The sequence below is a fragment of the Lissotriton vulgaris genome, chromosome 5 (assembly GCF_964263255.1).
Source record: "Lissotriton vulgaris chromosome 5, aLisVul1.2, whole genome shotgun sequence".
Taxonomy (NCBI): domain Eukaryota; kingdom Metazoa; phylum Chordata; class Amphibia; order Caudata; family Salamandridae; genus Lissotriton; species Lissotriton vulgaris.
This window is the reverse complement of record NC_141693.1, coordinates 458,621,406-458,639,853: the sequence shown is the minus strand read 5'-3', so window position 1 is coordinate 458,639,853 and position 18,448 is coordinate 458,621,406. Positions and strand designations below refer to the sequence as shown.

Below are 18,448 nucleotides of genomic sequence, written 5' to 3'. Positions count from 1 at the left end.
TTTGCTCAGTATCAGACATGTTTAAAATAATTGGAGAAGAATTGGAGATTACCTTGTGACACAGACACTTACTTGTACTCTGTAGCAGGCAGCGCCATCAGAGGAAAGGGCCAGCCCGCTGCAACGACTTTCTGCAGCCCCTCATAAGGGCTCCTTGCAGCAGCCGCGGTTATTTGCCATCTGTGTCCACTGGCGGACTCAGAGAGGAGGAGGGCCATGCGGTAAGTTATGAGGGGGTGACACCATGAGTTTTCCAGCACCGGGTGACACCAACCCTAGTGACGCCACTGCCTGTCAAAGGAGGTCACCAGACAGCCTGTAGTGGATTGGGGCAGGGTGGGTTCAATGGAAAGATGCTTTTCCAGACACTACCTGGGGCACACAAGGTGCTCCATGTATAGCCCGGTTCAAACCAGTTGCTGGGGCACTCCATCCCCAGCGCGAAACTGGACAAAGAGAAAGGGGTGTAACCACCCCCTTCTCAGGTTCCACCCATAGGAGGGACCTAGCAGGTAATCCAGCCCCATAGTTTGGTATAAAGTTAGGAGCTGTGTCTAGAGACATAAGATTATCCTGGAAAGAAACTATGAAACAAACTCTTGGACCTTTGACGTTCCATTTCAACTGGAAGACTGAAGACATCTCCCTTGTGGTCAAGGAGTGACCACCCTGTGCAAACAGGCACCATCAGTAAATTGCTGGTTTGCTTTACCGAGGCTACCGCCGGAACCCGAAGACTTAGCGACGCAGGAACTGGACTTCCAGACTTCTCTGACTCCGACCCACATCCACAGCAAAGCTGAGACCCGTGGCGGACACGAGAGACGTGGGACCGGACATCCTGGACTACCTGCTTTTTGCTACCTTTGCAGCTCCTGAGGTACCCTCGAAGTTGTGCATTGGGGTTTGAGAAACCCCAGACCCGAGCAGCATTTGCACCGAAGCTCAGCCCTCCACACTCCACGAGTGCCGCGTGTGGCCTGCTCCTGCATTTCAGCTCAACGCGTCTTCGCGGTTGCTAGCCCGTTGGCTAGTGGCCCCTCTGAAGACTTCTTTGTGAAACTACACCTCTTGCCTGGTTGCTCCGGGCTTGCTTCAGGTTCCCTGCGAAGGAGAAGTTTCCCAGACTTTGCGGGTCTGAACAGAAGCCAATCTTCCCATCCTGCGTGGATTGCATTTGCCAAGGTTTGTTGGGTCCAATCCGGATACCGACACCGCCAACAGCTAGATCCGTCGTGGGACAGCTCGACTCCAGTTCCTGGTCGTCGTCGACGCCTCCTGGTCCTTGTTCCTGCAGAGACAAGCTTCACCTCTTCACCTGATTGCATCTCCACATCGCCTGGTTCCTTCCTGGTTCCTTCATGGTCACTGGCTAGTGACACAGACTCTGTCCCCTCTGCTTTCAGGTTCTTCTTGACTCCGATCCACCCTTGGTTCCACCCGGACACTTTCCTCCTGGTCGCATGCAGCACTTTCATAGGATTCAGCGACAAAACCCAACACGAAAGAACACCTATGCACCCGGCTTCCCTGGGTGAGGTAACTAGAGTACTCCATTGCTCCCGTGGGTATTAACTATCCAAGTGTCCTAGTTTAACAGGGTTTTCCCGTACTCCATCCGGAAGTGTCCGAAATCTACTACATTGTAACTTTTACGTACCCATTATAACTCTATGATAACTCGCGTGTGTGTTTAGACACTGCACACACATCCTGTGGGACTCCTACTTCCTAACCTTTGGTTGTCCAGTGTAGCCCCAGCGATTCTCTAGGGCCTAGGCCTATTCACCTTTCCTGAAGTGGTTCTTATACCACTTACTTAGTATATGGTTCGTGAGGCCCCTAGGGCAGAATTGTATTTGTGCAACTTATAGTATAAGGGGTTGTGTTAGTAATAAATACATATATATTTGATATATACCTTGTGTGGTGTCCTTTCATTTGATATTCAAGGGACTATTATTGGTAAAACAGCTGGCTTCACATGCTCTCTGAAGTTTTATCCTAAGACGGCTTTGTCCATGCTACCACTAGGATAGCTGGTCTATAAGGTTGACTTTACAACCATCACCAAGGGTTGTTTGGACTGATACAGGGTGTCCACTAGAATAGTGGACATCTTATACCATTCCAACTTCTCACAATGTTCAGTCTCAACATCTGGATATGTCTTTTGCTGGAAAAAAAATGTTCAGTGAGAAAGTAGATGCTTCTTTGGAGAGAGTCAGCCAGTGTAAAATGACAGCTAGAGCTCTTGGACCCTCTTCTATTGTAAGGAGTTGTACCATCAATTCCATCAGTATGGCCATTCTCAAATGCAGCATATGCGTCAACAGCAAGAGCAATAACCTAGTAGGGCTTTCAGAGACAAAAGTTCAGGGAAAGGTCCTCAGCAGGCTGCTGCATGCTCTTTCTCTGTGACTTTTCCAGTGAATCTCCTTTGAGTTCCTTTTAAAGCAGTAGACACCAATCGGAGGGCAGTTGGCTGGGTTTCTTTGTCAGTAGCAGAAGACCACCTTGGACCATTGGGCCCTGTGAGTAATCACCCTTGGTTATTATTTTTTATTTTAAACTTTATTTTTGTCGCAGGAAGAAGACGGCTGTCGCCAGCCCATACACTACAATGCCAGGCTGCAAATTATACATTGATACATATTATAGTGTATATCACGGCCCTTCAGCCCACATCCCGGAGGCCGGGCGGCGCCACTTCAATCAATCAGCTAAACATTATTTCGGCATTGTCATTCCGGGCTGTCAATGTCAAGTCGGAAACCTGCATTTTATTTTTATCTTCCCTCCCCCCCCAACTGTGTCCATTGTAACTGAGACAACATTCCCCTACAAGCTTAATGCCACATCATGTCCTTATTGCCCCACCGTATTTGTTACACCTGCCCCTTGGCAGTAATTTCGTACCACACCACCCCCCCCCTCCCAGCACTTCCCCTCAGAACATTGCGAGTCCAGTCTTTTCTTTTAAATGTTCCCTCGATATTGTACACCACCTCCCTCGTGTCTGTACCCGATCACCTTTGGTCACAATTCTATTGTTGGCCCTCCCTGCTTGGCCCCGTACCCCTCACTGCCCTCCCTCAAGACCATGGTATTGCCTCCATTTTGCCCATACTCTCCTAAACTTCTTTGGGCATCCTCTCGCCTTATATGTTACCCTTTCTGCCACCATCTAGAGATCTAGGCCCCTTCTCCATTCCTCTATGTCTGGTGTCTCCGTGGCCCCCCAGTATTTTGCTATGTCCCTCTTGGCCACCACTAGTGCTAGGACCAGAAATATAAGTTGATTGTGCGGTAGGTCTACTTCGTTCGTCATGCCCAACAATGCCAATTTCGGGTCTGGCTCTAATTCTATCCCTAGGACTTCCCCCAATTCCTTGAAGATTTGTGTCCAGTACATTTGGATTTTGTCGCACGACCATATAGTGTGGTAGAAGTCTCCTGGTTGTTGTTTACATCTAAGACACATGGGGTCAGTTATTTTCCCTGTTTTGAGGAGACGTACTCTGTCGAAATATGTCCTGTGGAGCACGTTTAGTTGAATGAGCCTCAGTCTTGACTTAATCGCTACCTCGCGTGGGTGCATCAGGACTATCTCCCAATCTAAATCTTCCATCCTGCCCACTTCCGCCTCCCATAAGCCTCTTAGTTTCGTTAAGTCCCCCAGCATATTATTTGTCAGTGTCTTATATGTGAGCGAGACCGCCTGATGTGTCAACTGTTCCTGCAGGAGCCTACCTTCCAGTGGTGCATATTCTGGCATGTCCGTGAGTGGGATGTTTTGGGCCCTCCATGCATGTGCTAATTGTGTATGTTTGAAGAGCTGCGAGCGGTGTAGCCCGTATTCCATTTGTAACCTGTTGAACGACTTCAGTTCCCCTTTATATATGATATCTCCAAAATGTGAGATGCCAATGTCGTCCCATCTTTGGAAACCCTTCAGCTTGTTTAATTCCTTCAGCCAATGGTAATGCCACAACGGCGTCTGCCTGGTCGGTCTCCCATCCCATCCCATACGTTTTGTTGCTCGTGTCCAGGCCCGAATTGTGATCAGCGTCGCTGGTAGGAGCGACCTCCGCTTCTTTCCCCCATACAGATAATGGTACACATTATGTGGTGCCAACTTTTGCCGTTCCAGTGCGTATGTCAGGTGGTCAGCCGGGGCATGAATCCACTCGTTTATTGCCGTTAGGTGTTCCGCCCAATAGTACGCTTCTAGGTTGGGCAGGGAAATCCCCCCGTTGTACTAGTGACGTTGGAGCGTCTGAAGGGCAATACGTGGCTGTTTCCCCAACCACAGGAAAGAACGTAGGTCAGCGTGAGCTTTGGGCAGTGCCTTGGCCGGGAGTGGGTAATACTCATTTTGAAGTGCATAAAGGAATTTGGGGAGGGTAATCATTTTATACATTGCTGCCCTTCCTAACAGAGTGAGCGGCAGTTGCCTCCATCTATTCATGTCCTCTATCGCTTCAGTCATGACTCGCTCTACATTTCTATGGAACGAAAGCGCCCTGTCCAGTGTAACATATACCCCCAAGTATTGAAACCCCTCGTGGTGGTGAGCAGTTGGTTAGGCAGGCTCCCCCACTCATCGGCCCCTTGCGGATCGTATAGCACTGATTTATTCCAGTTAATAGTGTGACCCGCTCTTGCGCCAAAGCCCTCCAATTCCCTGAATAACTCTGGAACCGAGACCTCTGGTTTGGTAATGTACAACAGCACGTCGTCTGCATACAACAATATTTTTTCCTGTGTGTCGCTAGACGCCTCCCCGGAGAATCCGTGGATTTCGGGGTTTTGTCTAACCTTGGCCGCCAGGACCTCAATTGTGAGCGTGAATAGTAGGGGGGACAGTGGGCACCCCTGTCTCGTGCCTCTGGACTCTCGGAATTCTCTGGACAGCCTGCCATTCACTCGGACACGGGCTTTCGGTGCTGTATAGAGTAGCTCTATCCATCCCTGGAACTTTGGGCCTAGGCCGAACTGTTGTAGCGCTGCCCAAAGAAAAGGCCAGTGCACTGCATCAAACGCCTTTTCCGCGTCTAAGGATAAAAACCAGTGGGGTTCCACCCTATCTTTGACCTCTTGCAACCAATTGTGTGTGCATCTCAGATTTAGTTTGGTCGCTCTGTCTGGCAAGAATCCGGATTGGTCAGCGTGTATGAGATCCGAAATCACCGACCTCAAAACCGTTGCCAGTATCTTCACCTCGATGTTAAGGAGGGAAATGGGACGATACGAGGCGCATTCCTCTGCAGGTTTGCCCTTTTTGTGGATCGGGACAATGGTGGCCGTTGCGAGGTCAGGTGGGAGGCGTCCGTCTCGATAAGATTCAGTATATAAGGCTTTCAGGTGTCGCGTCAACAGATCTGCTGTGCATTTAAAAAATTCCGCTGGGAATCCGTTGGGCCCCGGCGTTTTCCCTGTTTTAAGTTTGTTGACAGCCTCAGAAATCTCATCGAGTGAGATGTCTGCTTCCAGTGCCAGACTGGATTCAGGGGTTAATACGGGTAAGTCCACTCCTTCCATGTAGTGTAATGCCTCCTCAGCCGTCCCGAGATCCCTTGCCGCATAGAAAGCTTCATAGTGAGCCGCAAAGGCGTCAGCTATTTCCTGTTCAGTGCATACCAGGTCGTCGTCTGACCGTCTAATCTGTTCCACCCATCTCGCTGCCCTTTCCTTCCTGCTCAGCCAGGCCAGGAGCTTGCCTGATTTGTCACCCGCATCGTAGAGCCGATGCAGGGTTGCCAGGGATTGCGTCCGCGCTTCGTTCGACACTATCTCTCTATATTCCCGCTGCTTGCCCAATAAGCATCGCAGCACCCCTTCGTCCTTGCACGTCTGGTATTTCTCTTCTAAACCCAATATTTTGGCCTCCAGATCCACTATCCCTGCTGTTGTTTCCTGCGGTCTTCCCGTAGCCTTCTCTGTGCCCTATCTCTCAGAACCGTTTTCATGGCCTCCCAGAAAGTTACTCCGGAGTCAACCGTGCCTTAATTTTTTGCCACGTAGACTTTGACGTCTGTCCTGAGACCTCTCATCTTCGGTTTCTGGAGATCCCAAGCTGCCAGTTGCCATTCTGAGCCAGTCTTACCCCTGTTTGCCCCTACCTTTGCATATAATGGCGAGTGATCCGAGATTCCCCTCGCCTTATATGCCACTTCGCCCCCGGTAGTAAGGTATTGCCTAGCAATGAAAATATAGTCCAGTCTCGAGAACACTCTATGTGCCCCGGAGTAAAAGGAGTATTCCTCTTGGGTAGGGTGTCGCCACCTCCATATGTCTGTGAGACCCAGGCTGGCCATGTGTTGTGATAGCGTTGTCCTCGCCCCTCCCCTACGTGTTGGCCCTGTGCGGTCTAGCTCCTCCGACATCACATCGTTGAAGTCACCCCCCACTATTTGTATTGTATCAGCCGTGTCCATGAGGATCGCCGCTATCGCTTTGTGTGTGCGCGCCTGTATTTTCGGCGGGGCATAGACCGAGAGAATTGTGTATCTTTGCCTCCTCCACACTCCTTGTACACCCGCGTAGGTCCCCTGTGGGTCACTCCAGGTACGTGTTGTTTTAAACGGGGATGCTTTGTTAATCAATATCGCGTCCTGGGTATACCCTGCATGCGCAAGGACGGCATATCTCCCCCTTGCTATGAATGTGCATTTTTCGCCTTTAAGGTGTGTCTCTTGCAGGAGGGCTAAGTCCGGCGCCACCCTCTTAATGTACGCATTCACTAGACCCCTCTTTATTCTGGAACCCAAGCCATTTACATTCCATGTAAGGATCGAGATCCCCCTGCCATCCTGTATTGGTGTATTCAGTGTACCTACCATGGTGTAGAGTGGTGCTCATGTTCTGTTAGCGTCAGTGCTGTACGCCAGTGGTGGTGCAGTGACTCATCTGATTGTGGCTGTCCCCCCTCCTCCCTCCCCCCCCCCACCCCAACTCGTGCAACTTTTTCCCCCCGGAACTCCCCCCCCCCCCCCCCCCCCTCCCCACCACCCTCCCCATCCGGCCTCATCCTCTCAAAGGATCGAGCTTTCAGTAGGAGTCGGTCTGTCGCCCACCCACTAACTAGTTACGTCGCGCTGTTCCTGCCGCGGCAGGATGCGAGATAACCATACAGCTGGGCTGTACACCCAGACGTAAGCCTGTCTCGAACTTTGAAACTTGAAGAAGACTGTAAAACTGTGAATAACTCCCCAAACAATAAGAATACAAGAGTAAAGAAAAACAAAAGGAGTGTAGACAACTTGCGTGCTGCCGTGTGCTCCGGCCGGCTTCTGATCAGTTCCACATCAGCAATGTTCAGGAGTGGGAGTCTTGTGTAGCTACTTCCGACCCACTATTCTTGTCAGAATTGTCTTGTTCCATGTCTCGTATCACTTACCACGTACTGTGATTAATAATTTACAGACATATCCACTGTTCAGTTGTATGTCTAAGTTAGTGTACCTTCTCCTGTGAATATGGTGAAAAACACAAAGAAGATGATTAAATAGTCATAATTAGACGTCTATCATGTATTAATATATGATGTTAACATTGTGTTTTTACTTTCAACTCACCCAAATGTTAGGGAGGAATAGCCTCACCTCACCTGGCACTCGCTCAGGATAAAGGAGGCCACGCACTACAAACCAGTGTATAGAGTGGCTAGTTTTGGAACAACCCTGTATACCCCAACATGTCACTGATATTTCACGGTTTCTATTGAGGAAAGAACAAAAATGGGTCTACAAATTAAAAAGCGACACGGAAGGGTTGAATGATGACATCCCATGGATGCAGTTATGAGTCCTCTATATGTCTGAGCGCAACTGTCTTGAACGCAACAGTTTTTTGCCGGTCTTCGTTGACTCATGCGTGACACTAGCTTCGCTCTACACATTGTTTATAAATCTTTGTGAATACGACCTTATTTCTTATGCCATTATCAACATCCCTCAGAGTTGACAATGGGCAGTTCCTCCTTTCACATCAACCCATACAAGCCTGCACAGATATTTACTGCTCTGCTCTTCATAATATACACTGGTTTGTCCAACATGATATGACAGCTCCAGATGTGATTTGAAACATTATACATTAATTTTTCCCACGAATACATTAAAGCCTAGACATGGTGGTATGTACGTACACCACTCGGACAGTGGTCAGGCACATGTCCCGCTAGCCAATATCACCACAGAAAGATGTGTATCACCCTGTGCACCAGTTTCTGCGGAGAGTAGCATGGAGAGCACTTCGCCGTTGTATTTTCTACAACTGTCACAACACAGCTACATGAGTCGACAGTGAAAACTAATGCGATCGTGTAATAACAAGAACACTGTTTTGTATCTGGACACTATTTCCGGCTGCGATATGCAAGGTCGGTCTTCCTCTCAAAAGCGCGGTATAGCTATGCTGGGCGTTCTAATGTGAACAATAGCAGGTGCCCGTACACAATTTTTGTATACTTTAACAAGATATGGCATCCAACACTCTCTCTTCTTTAACACGGAGTGCATTCAGTTTCCGTGTTTTCAGCGTTAATTCGGGCCAAAGAACATCGATATGTGTAAACTAAACAGATGCCGGTTGCATTTCCGGATCCGGTATTAGCAGACCAATCACCGTTGTAGGCTAAATTCATCACATGCTCCCACAGCGGTCCGCTAGTACTTTTCTAGCCTACGCATGCGCACAGCTTCTTTTTCGTCGCTAATGAGCGACTCGATGCATGCATGCGTAGGCGTTTCTTTATGGATCGTGTTTGACCTATAGCGAGACAGGTATATACCTTCCTCCGAGCCTATTAATGAGCCGCACTAATTACAGACAGCTTCCTCTCCGGTCCGCTTGGAATGTAGATATTTCCCAGCATCACACAGCCACACCACCTCCCCCTCGGCTCAGCTTCAAAACCGAGGCAACGACGGAGAGGTAAGTGTAGGCTGGTCTGTGATGCGAGGGATACCTGGCTAACATTGGAATTCAATTAAAGATAGGGAGTTTGTTTTCCCCTTGTTCATGGAATAGAGAATTCTTGTACTTCTTTGTACATTTATTTTTTATTTTTGCAATACTATCCTTTTGCAAATATAGAATGTATTGACATTAGGACTTTGCAAGTCAGTAAACTACCTTTATTTCTAAAAAATCTTTTTAGATATATGGTTAGCTCTTTCTTCAATCCATATGGAAGAGTACTCTTGCTGTTGCTTAACCACCCCTTGCAAGTATAGAGTTTACAATTCCATTTTCAAAAATGGTTAGCTCAGGACAAGCAAAGCTTAACCTTCTTTGATATTGCAATATTATAACAACAACATAGTTTTTTGCCACTTATCTAGAGGTGTCATCTAACCCGTGGCTATCCGTTCTGCATTATTTTGTCACATAGGAAGGTCTTGGATTTTTCAGTCCAAATCAAAAGATGAATTAACAAAATATTTTATTTGATTTGTAGTGCGTGGCCTCCTTTATCCTGAGCGAGTGCCAGGTGAGGTGAGGCTATTCCTCCCTAACATTTGGGTGAGTTGAAAGTAAAAACACAATGTTAACACCATATATTAATACATGATAGACGTCTAATTATGACTATTTAATCATCTTCTTTGTGTTTTTCACCATATTCACAGGAGAAGGTACACTAACTTAGACATACAACTGAACAGTGGATATGTCTGTAAATTATTAATAACAGTACGTGGTAAGTGTTGCAGTAGTGCATCATATGTCCTGACGAAAGCCCGGAAGGGCTGAAACATGTTGACCAGATATCATTCATGGTGAATAGTAATTCCTTACATGCTATTGTCACTCTGCTTTTAATCATACCGTCTTGATGGACAAACCTAATAAAGTATCTTAAAGATATCAAGACAGGTATTTTTAATCACTTGGATTTATTTTATTTTCTTCTTCTTTTTTCACAATTTTGAGCACTGCAACTTGCCCCTTCAGCCTCTTTACTCTCAACTCCTTCGGTTGAGGGTTCAACCAGTGGGTCCAAGATCAGCTAGCCTCAGGTTTCTCCTGAGGAGAAGCGTATTGGACACCAGCTTTCAACGTGAAAACCCAGATGACGAAGTTCCACTATTGAGTGGGCTGATGGGTACATTTTTCTCCCCTCTTTTCTAAACCTCACTTCTTTCCTCTCTCCTGTGTTTATTTCCTCAATAACCTCTTGGTATATATATTTCTTTGGGATACTATACAGGTTCCAATCACTAACTCAATTAACTAAGACCCTTGGTATCTTTTGTGTGGTTTACTGTCTAGTTGGGGGACAAGATACAAGCAGGTCTATAAAAATACTTTCCCCTAGGGCCCCCCATCATCCCCCTTTTTTCCTGACAGTTTTCAGGCATCCTTCGAATTAAGCTCAGCACCAAATCTCGAAACAAAACCTCTCACCCCCCTCCTAACACGCTGCACGGTCGCGTCATCGTGCGTTTTATAGTGTAGCCTCGGTAGCTAGACTGCTAACCCTGATTGCGGTGGGCCCGCTCTTATAGACGGGCACCGCGATCTTTATGGCAGGTGAGTTACAGTCTTTCTAAAATCGCCTTAGTGCAAGTTAAAAGCAGTGTGCAATTTTCAATTTGAAAATAAAGTGCAATATGCAATTTTGGAACAGTTTTCAGACAGCCTTCGAACTAAGCTTAGCACCAAATCTAGAATCAAATCCTCTCACCCTCCTCCTCACACAGATACCGAATGTAAGTAACTTGTTCTTTGCGCACAATGCAATCCTATGACAGGAAAAGGCAAAGATCCATAAAGGCAGATGCAGTCGGTGTCAGGGGTTCACCTTCAGGGTTCAGTGTTGTATTGGGCCAAGGTCCAAAGTACTACCAACAGTTCTATGAGAACTGCTCAGGTTCTGTCAGGAGCTACAATGAAGGGGGTCACCCAAAACCAGGCTGCACAGGGGGACTTGGGAACAAGTCAGAGAGCTCCCAAACGGAGGCTTGGGTCATAAAGGGTCTTGGAGCACGGGGTACATACGGTTCGTGGGGACCTGGGCTGGACTGCTCGGGTGCAGAGTGGTTTGGTTGGCTATGCTGAGTGTGCAAAGATGCACCTCGCAGTCAGGGACAAACAGCTGTTGGAGAAGAAATCAAGGCAGTTGGGCCACTCATGAAGTGGGTGTCAGTGATGCTGACATTTTTCGACGGCTGCTTGGTCCTGGTGCAGGGAGAATCCGGACTGGATTCTCAATGTTGGTGTTTCTTGCCGCGCGTCCGTTATCCCGGTGGTTGTTACTGCATGGCTCCAGTTGGTTCTGGTGTCTTCACACTCGGTGGGAAGAAAGATATGACCTTCTAGAGCATGAGTACCTTCTGGTCCTCTGCGGCGTCGGTTGGATCGGAGATCTGCAAGACAGTGAATTGGGACTCTGCTTGATGGTGTCTGTGGACTGCAGGTCAGTAGCAACTCTACTCCAAGTGATACTGTATGCAATTTTTGAAGTGTTGGCAGGCTACCTAAGGCATTGGTAGTTCTGCAGCTCACAGGACGAGTCACTCCGTTGCGATTGTCAAGAGAGGGCTGAGAACGGGAAAGGTTTCACACCAAAGTCCACAGGTCTGCGGCAGTTCTCCGCAGGCAGTGACTCTTCTTCATCCTTCTTCTCTACCAAAGGCCTAACAGTAGCCTCCCCTTACCCTTCTAGTTTCACTTGGGATATACTGGTTTGAGACAACAAGCCTGTCATGCACAACAGTGTTACTGGCACAGGTATCTCTCAGGGCAGTGGCTGTGTTGGACCTGATACTTGTCAGGTAGCGTTTCCCTAAACTTTTTGTATTTTCCTCTTACGTTTTGCTGGTTCTCGGGTGGTGCCTGGGGCTCCAGGCCCTTTTCCACTGTACTGCAGTGGAAAAGTGCCACACTCTTCCGACACATGTTAGGAAGTGGTGCAGACATTATGTTTCTTAACATAAGTCAGACCTGCCATTGTGGCCTGTGTGCACACTTACACCCCTGGGGTGGTTTACCTGCGTGTTTGACCTGCTTCTGTGGACCTAAGTATGCACTTGCAAAGACTGCGCATTTAAACATCGGTCCGACCTGCCACAACTAGTCTGTGAGAGCACCTTTGTGCCTCAACTCCGGCTGGCACATAGCAAACACGGTCCCTCAGGAGGGGGCCTTTTCCTCCTCTAGGATGGAAGGTGAAGGGCTGGACAGACACCTATTTGTGGTTGCTGCCCAGGTAGTAAGGAAAACTCACGAGGGTTCCCCTACCGAGAAGGCTTGCTCTTCCCTTAAGGTAGCATGAGGAAGGGGTCTCCTGTACTTCAAGCTGCAAAAATGGATTGCAGTGGCTCAGCCTCATGACGTTTCCTATCAATGGATTCACTAGGCCAAACCTGTACCAATGGTAACAGTGGGCTTGGCATATCTTGTGTGGAAATGCCACTTATGAAAAGTGGACTTTTCTATGCATCAAACTCTGTGTGTGCCATTGTGTTTGCCGCTGGTCAACATCGAAATACGGGGTAGCACATCTGGGCATTCCCCAGCGACCGCCATAAGCCATTTGAGATTGCCATCCTCTGCCATTTGCTGGTCTGGTGGACTATATGGGGGCAGAGATTGTGACACGTGGCCCCTGGGGCCAGATCACGGCCCCTATAAAGATAGAGATCTACATTCCGCGGCCTCATGGCAGACAGGGCAGAAGTTTTGGGGACACATCTGTGCTTTAAAGGAATTCCCTTTTAACCTTCCCCCAACTTCAAAGATCCAGTGGGGTATAACTACCGAGTGCCACCCCACCAAAGGGAGAGATCCGCTTGTGGGGACGCAGGTCTGGAGAACCGGGTCTGTGTGGTGCACATTGCCAGTGGCCTCTGTTGTGCACATGGAGGACAACTGCCTGTGGAAACGACCGCGTGCCTTCCTGAATAGTGGCTGGCCTGGTCCGATGGCCTGCGGACATGTGGCACCCTGAGGTGGACCAAGCACAAGTTGGCTGGTCTCCTGTTCTCTCAGAGGTCTCAGGGATATCAAAGATCTCCTACAAGGGGCCCACACCATCTACTGGTGACATCTGGAGAGTGGTGCCTTCTAAGTGCCCACATTGCCTGCTGGAAGCTGGAGAGCGCTGTGTGCGTTTGTGTGAGAAGCTGGCTCGGTATATCATGCTCACTTATGTAAGTGGGCACCCTGCACCAATCCAGACAACCCTTATTGTGATTTTAGTGGTCTTAGACAAACTTAGAAAGCTCTCTAAGTGGTAGCTGTGGAGAGCAGCCTTCAAGCTTAACCCAGGAGGAGTGTAAAGCAGCTTGTTTTACCAGAACATAATCTTATAAGTATAGATCTGAAAGAGATGAGTTATGGATTCCTTACCTTAGAATTACCCCCAGGCGTCAGACTGGATTCGGAGAATTTTTGTTCAGCAGTACCACTGTGCATCGGGAGGTGGCAACGATTGACTCTGCGTTCGTCTTTGGCATTGTGATCGCCGGAATGACGTTGCGGTATCTACTTAGACACCGCCCCTGTGCGCTGACGTCAGTTCTTTCTTTTTCCACGCCAGCCAGAGCAGATCAGTCTCTTTTTGACTATCTTTTTTTAACTTTTTGTTGACATCTTTTCGAGTCGTTTGGCTACTGGTGCACAGGGATGTCACATCAGCGGACCGGCTTCAAGCCTTGTGGCTCCGGCTTCAAGCCTTGTGGCTCCTGCCACAAGCTGATGTCGGTGACAAACCCCCATCTCGTGTGCCTTTGGTGTCTGCAGCGCAACCACGACCCGAAGTTGTGTTCCAACTACCGGGCCATGGCCCCAAAGTCTTTGCGCGAGCGGTCCTGAAAGCATCTGGAGGCCTGGCAGTTGGCTCCGTGTTGCCGAGATGCCGGTTCAGAGGGAGGTCGCGGGACCGGTCCCGAAGTCATTATTACCACTCCTCGACGAAGACTTCGGGTAAGTCGAAGCACAAAAAGAAGGCGAAGAAGCACCGCCGCTCTTCGCTTTCTCCCCGTCCGTCGGCTGACGCAACGTGGGATGCGGAAGGTAGTCATGCGACTCCAACGGCAGAGCCTGTTGGGACGACTCCAAGCCCCCCTTCCCGGGAGCCGGAGCGACCCCAGCGAAACTTCGTAGCTTTTACTGAGCCCTGCACTCCATTTTTGGGTAGCCCGACTCCGCCGGCACGCCTTCGGCCCCCGCGGACTGGACTTGGAGCTCTAGGCCTTTGATGCCGGCGACTTTGGATCCAGATCGGCTCAGGTCGACCTTAGGACACCTCCTCCGGTGCCAAATCTGACACCTTGCCCCCTACGATGCAGGTGTGTCCCCAACTGTTTAAGCAGCCTTTGTATCCCCTGGCTCCAGTATATTAAAATCGCTCTTACAGAACTTGGTTACTCCTCCTTGTTTGAGCACCCAGATCTAATTGCTAAAAGGGGATCGACAGAGGGATTTGGTGAGCTTTCAAAAACACAAAGAATTGTCTAGGGACTTGTCCAAAGTAGCCAAACCCACTGTCAGGGACTATTGCCTTATACAAGTTTACATTTTGTATTTTTTTGTCAGTTTTATCTTCCATTTACCAGGGAATTTTTAATACCTCTTTTGCGCAGACACAAATTTTCCAAGTGCAAAGCGGCTTTGTACTTTCTGCAGCAACTCAATGACTTTGATGTCTGCTTTGCTGATGAGCTTTTTGAAGTGTATTTTAGCAAAAAGAAGGAGCATGCTGTTTTAATTCCAATGCACTTTACCATTCCTCTGTATGGATTGCATTTATATTGCTGCTAAAATGTCCACCCATGCTGCTAATCCCTCTATAGGATTGATTTTATTATTCATGTACTTATTGGATATTTATTTGCTACTATTGAGGGCTGCTGTAGTTTTTTTGCACTACTACAGTATTGGCTTGTTGTTGTACTCCTTTTAAATGGAAAATTAGTTTTGTATTTGCTGAGATGTGTATGATTTTCTGAATCGTTTTGTCCACCATAACCGTGGAAGGGTATGCTCAGACATGAGTCCCTTGCTCACTGCACCATCAGGATTCAAGCAAGCCGGGCCGAAGACAGCTGTAATGCCAGAAACCGGTCCCCGGAAGCTTGTTTCCTTTCCAGTAAAAGAATTGGCTTGGTAGTTTAGTCTGCTCTGTTCCCATGATGCACTGGGCCAGGGACAGACTAATTTGCATGTAGCCAGGTTCTGTGCTGGGATGGTGCAGTGAGCTAAAAAACGGTGATGGATCAAGCCCTGATCTGTTGACTGGGTATGTGTGCTCTGCTTAATTCAGATACTCTGTCCATCACCACCCCCTTTTCTGAATCGTTTTGTCCACCATAAGCGTGGAAGGGTATGCTCAGACATGAGTCCCTTGCTCACTGCACCATCAGGATTCAAGCAAGCCGGGCCGAAGACTGCTGTAATGCCAGAAACCGGTCCCCGGAAGCTTGTTTCCTTTCCAGAAAAAGAATTGGCTTGGTAGTTTGGTCTACCCTGTTCCCATGATGCACTGGGCCAGGGACAGACTAATTTGCATGTAGCCAGGTTCTGAGCTGGGATGGTGCAGTGAGCTAAAAAACGGTGATGGATCAAGCCCTGATCTGTTGACTGGGTACGAGTGCTCTGCTTAATTCAGATACTCTGTCCATCACCACCCCCTTTTCTGAATCGTTTTAATTCCAATGCACTTTACAATTCCTCTGTATGGATTGCATTTATATTGCTGCTAAAATGTCCACCCATGCTGCTAATCCCTCTATAGGATTGATTTTATTATTCATGTACTTATTGGATATTTATTTGCTACTATTGAAGGCTGCTGTCGTTTTTTTGCACTACTACAGTATTGGCTTGTTGTTGTACTCCTTTTAAATGGAAAATGAGTTTTGTATTTGCTGAGATGTGTATGATTTTATATGATGTTTTTATTATTGTGTATCATTTATGACCTTTCTTCGGGAGGACAAATAAAGAAAGAATTGAATTGAATTGTGTCCCCAACCGACGCCGACTCCAGCCTCTCCCTCGACGTGGACACAGAGCTGGACTGGCGTTGACTGGTACTTTTGTACCCCTGTTCTACCTGGTGTTCCTTATCACCCTGAGTGGTTACCAGAGGAGGGTGAGGAGGACTGGGAGGGGTCTGTGGACCCTCTGGCATACCAGTTGGAAGAACCGGACTGGAGAGAGGAGTTGGGTGAGGCCAGTGGTCTGGACACTTCTCCAGACCTTGGCATGCTTTCTGTCCCTATCATGGCTACGGAGGAGGGAGCCTCATATGCAGTGGTGTTGCGTAGGGAGGCAGGCCTTGGGCCTTGAGCTTCCTACAGTGGCGGTCAGGAGGTGCTTCAGCCGGCAGCGGCCTCTTAGGAGCCCCTGCTGCCATTCAATGAGGCCCTCACGGACATCCTTCTGGGCGCTTGGTCCAAGCAAAGAACAGCGGCTCCTGTGGATAGGATGATTATCCGACACCACATCCCGGACCCGGGCGACGGCATTTTCCTCTCCCAACACCCTACCCCCAAGAGCTTAGTGGCCCGAGCCTCAATGTCAAAGGGCGTATTCCCTACTGCTCCACCTGATATGAAATCCAAGTAGCTGGACCATTTTGTGAAGATGTTTTCTTCCGCCAGCTTAGGACTGCGGTCGGTGAACACCGCATGTCTCTAGGGCCATTACCCCCATTCTGTGTTGGACACGGTTGTGCAGGTGCTGCCACAGTGCCCGGCGGAGGCCCGGGCCATACTCTCCCGTGCGGTTGTGGAAGGGAGAGACGCAGCCAGGTTCGCCATACGATGTGGACTGGACACCGACGACTCCAAAATCGGTAGCTCTGCGACGCTACGCCTAGCTGAGGTCCACTGGCTTCTCGGGTGATGTCCAATCAACACTTTTGGACATGCCCTTCGGCTTCGCTACCACCTCTCACCGTATGCAGTCTGCTTTTCACCCCTTTCGTGGATACGGAAGGGGTGCCCCGCCATGTCCTGCCCAGAGCCACAGGCCTGCACAAGCTGTCCAGCCTCTGCGCGGCTGGGGATGTGAGACCCAGCGTCGTGGGTCTGGGGGCCAGTGGGCGGGGCAGTCCACCTGCGCTCGTTCTGCAGCAGCCTCCAAGCCCTCCTAGTCCGACTTTTCAGGGCCACCAGTTGCCAGTGGGCCACAGAATCCGCCATCACCTCCCCCACTGGCCAACCGTTACATCGGACAGGTGGGTTTTGCAGATAGTCCAAAGGGGTTACTCCCTCCCCTTCGAGATGCCCCCTCCATCCATGCCACCACAATCTCCATCCATGCCACCACAATCCCATCGCATGTCAGAGGATCACTTAGCCCTTCTCCGTCAGGAAGTTACCGCTGTCTTGGCCTAGGAAACCATCAAGCGCATCCCAGTGCCAGAAGTAGGTCATGGTTGTTATTCCCACTACTTCCTGGTACCCAAGAAGGACAAAGGCCTGCCTCCTATCTTGGATCTCATGGACTTCAACCGCTTCCTCCGAAAGGAGAAGTTCAAAATTTTGACACTGGCTCAGGTCTTGTCTTCCCTCGACCCTGGAGACTGGATGGTAGTGTTGCACTTGCAGGACTCCTATTTTCCTGTCCCGCCTGCCCAACGGCGTTACCTATGGTTCACAGTAGGCCACGAGCATTTTCAGTTCACAGTGCTTCCCTTTGACCTTACCAGCGCCCCTCGGGTGTTCATGAAAGTGATGGTGGGGTCGCAGCTCATCTGCGCAGATCAGGGGTTCCAGTCCTCCCCTATCTCGACGACTGACTGTTGAAGGCGAGCTCGCCCCAGGGTGTTTTCTCCCACCTCCAGATCACGGCGGACCTCCTGCATTCGCAGGAGTTCACTATCAAAGTGCCAAAGTCACACCTGTTTTCCTCTCAGAAGCTTCTTTTTGTCCGGCGGTTCTGGTCACAGCGCTGTTTCGGGCCTATCATCCCGAGCAGCGGGATATTCGGGTTATGATTCAGATCTTTCAGCGTCTATCCCGGGTTCCGGTCAGAGTGACTCTGAGACTCCTGGGCCTCATGGCATCCTGCTGGTGGACTATGCCAGGTGGCATATACGGTCTCTGCAGTGGGACCTGAAATTCTTGTGGGCACAGCATCAGGGAAATCTTTCCTATTGCGTCCAGCTCTCTGAGAGCACTGCACACCAATTGCAGTGGGGGCTAACGAACCAGGATTGGGTCAACAGCAGATCCCTCTTCCTTCCCCAACCACAGTTCACAGTGGTGACTGATGCATGACATCTAGGGTTGCCACATGGGGGAGACCGAGATCGGAGGTCAACGCAACCGGGCTCAAGTCATTCTTGTAGCCCCGGTCTGGGCACGAAGAGTCTGGTATCCCGAGCTCTTGAACATGGCCATTATTCCTCCGATCAGACTGCCCCTTCGGGAGGATCTTCTGTCGCAGCAGCAGGGGACAGTTCTCTACCCGAACCTGTCCAGCC

The 18,448-nt window shown here is 49.3% G+C and overlaps 1 protein-coding gene across 2 annotated transcripts in view; it reads left to right on the top strand.

Moving 5' to 3' along the window:
- The window catches only part of VPS13D (vacuolar protein sorting 13 homolog D), a 2,754,556-nt gene that overhangs the window by 1,621,750 nt on the left and 1,114,358 nt on the right, over positions 1–18,448 (top strand). The gene's annotated exons all lie outside the window — the stretch shown is intronic.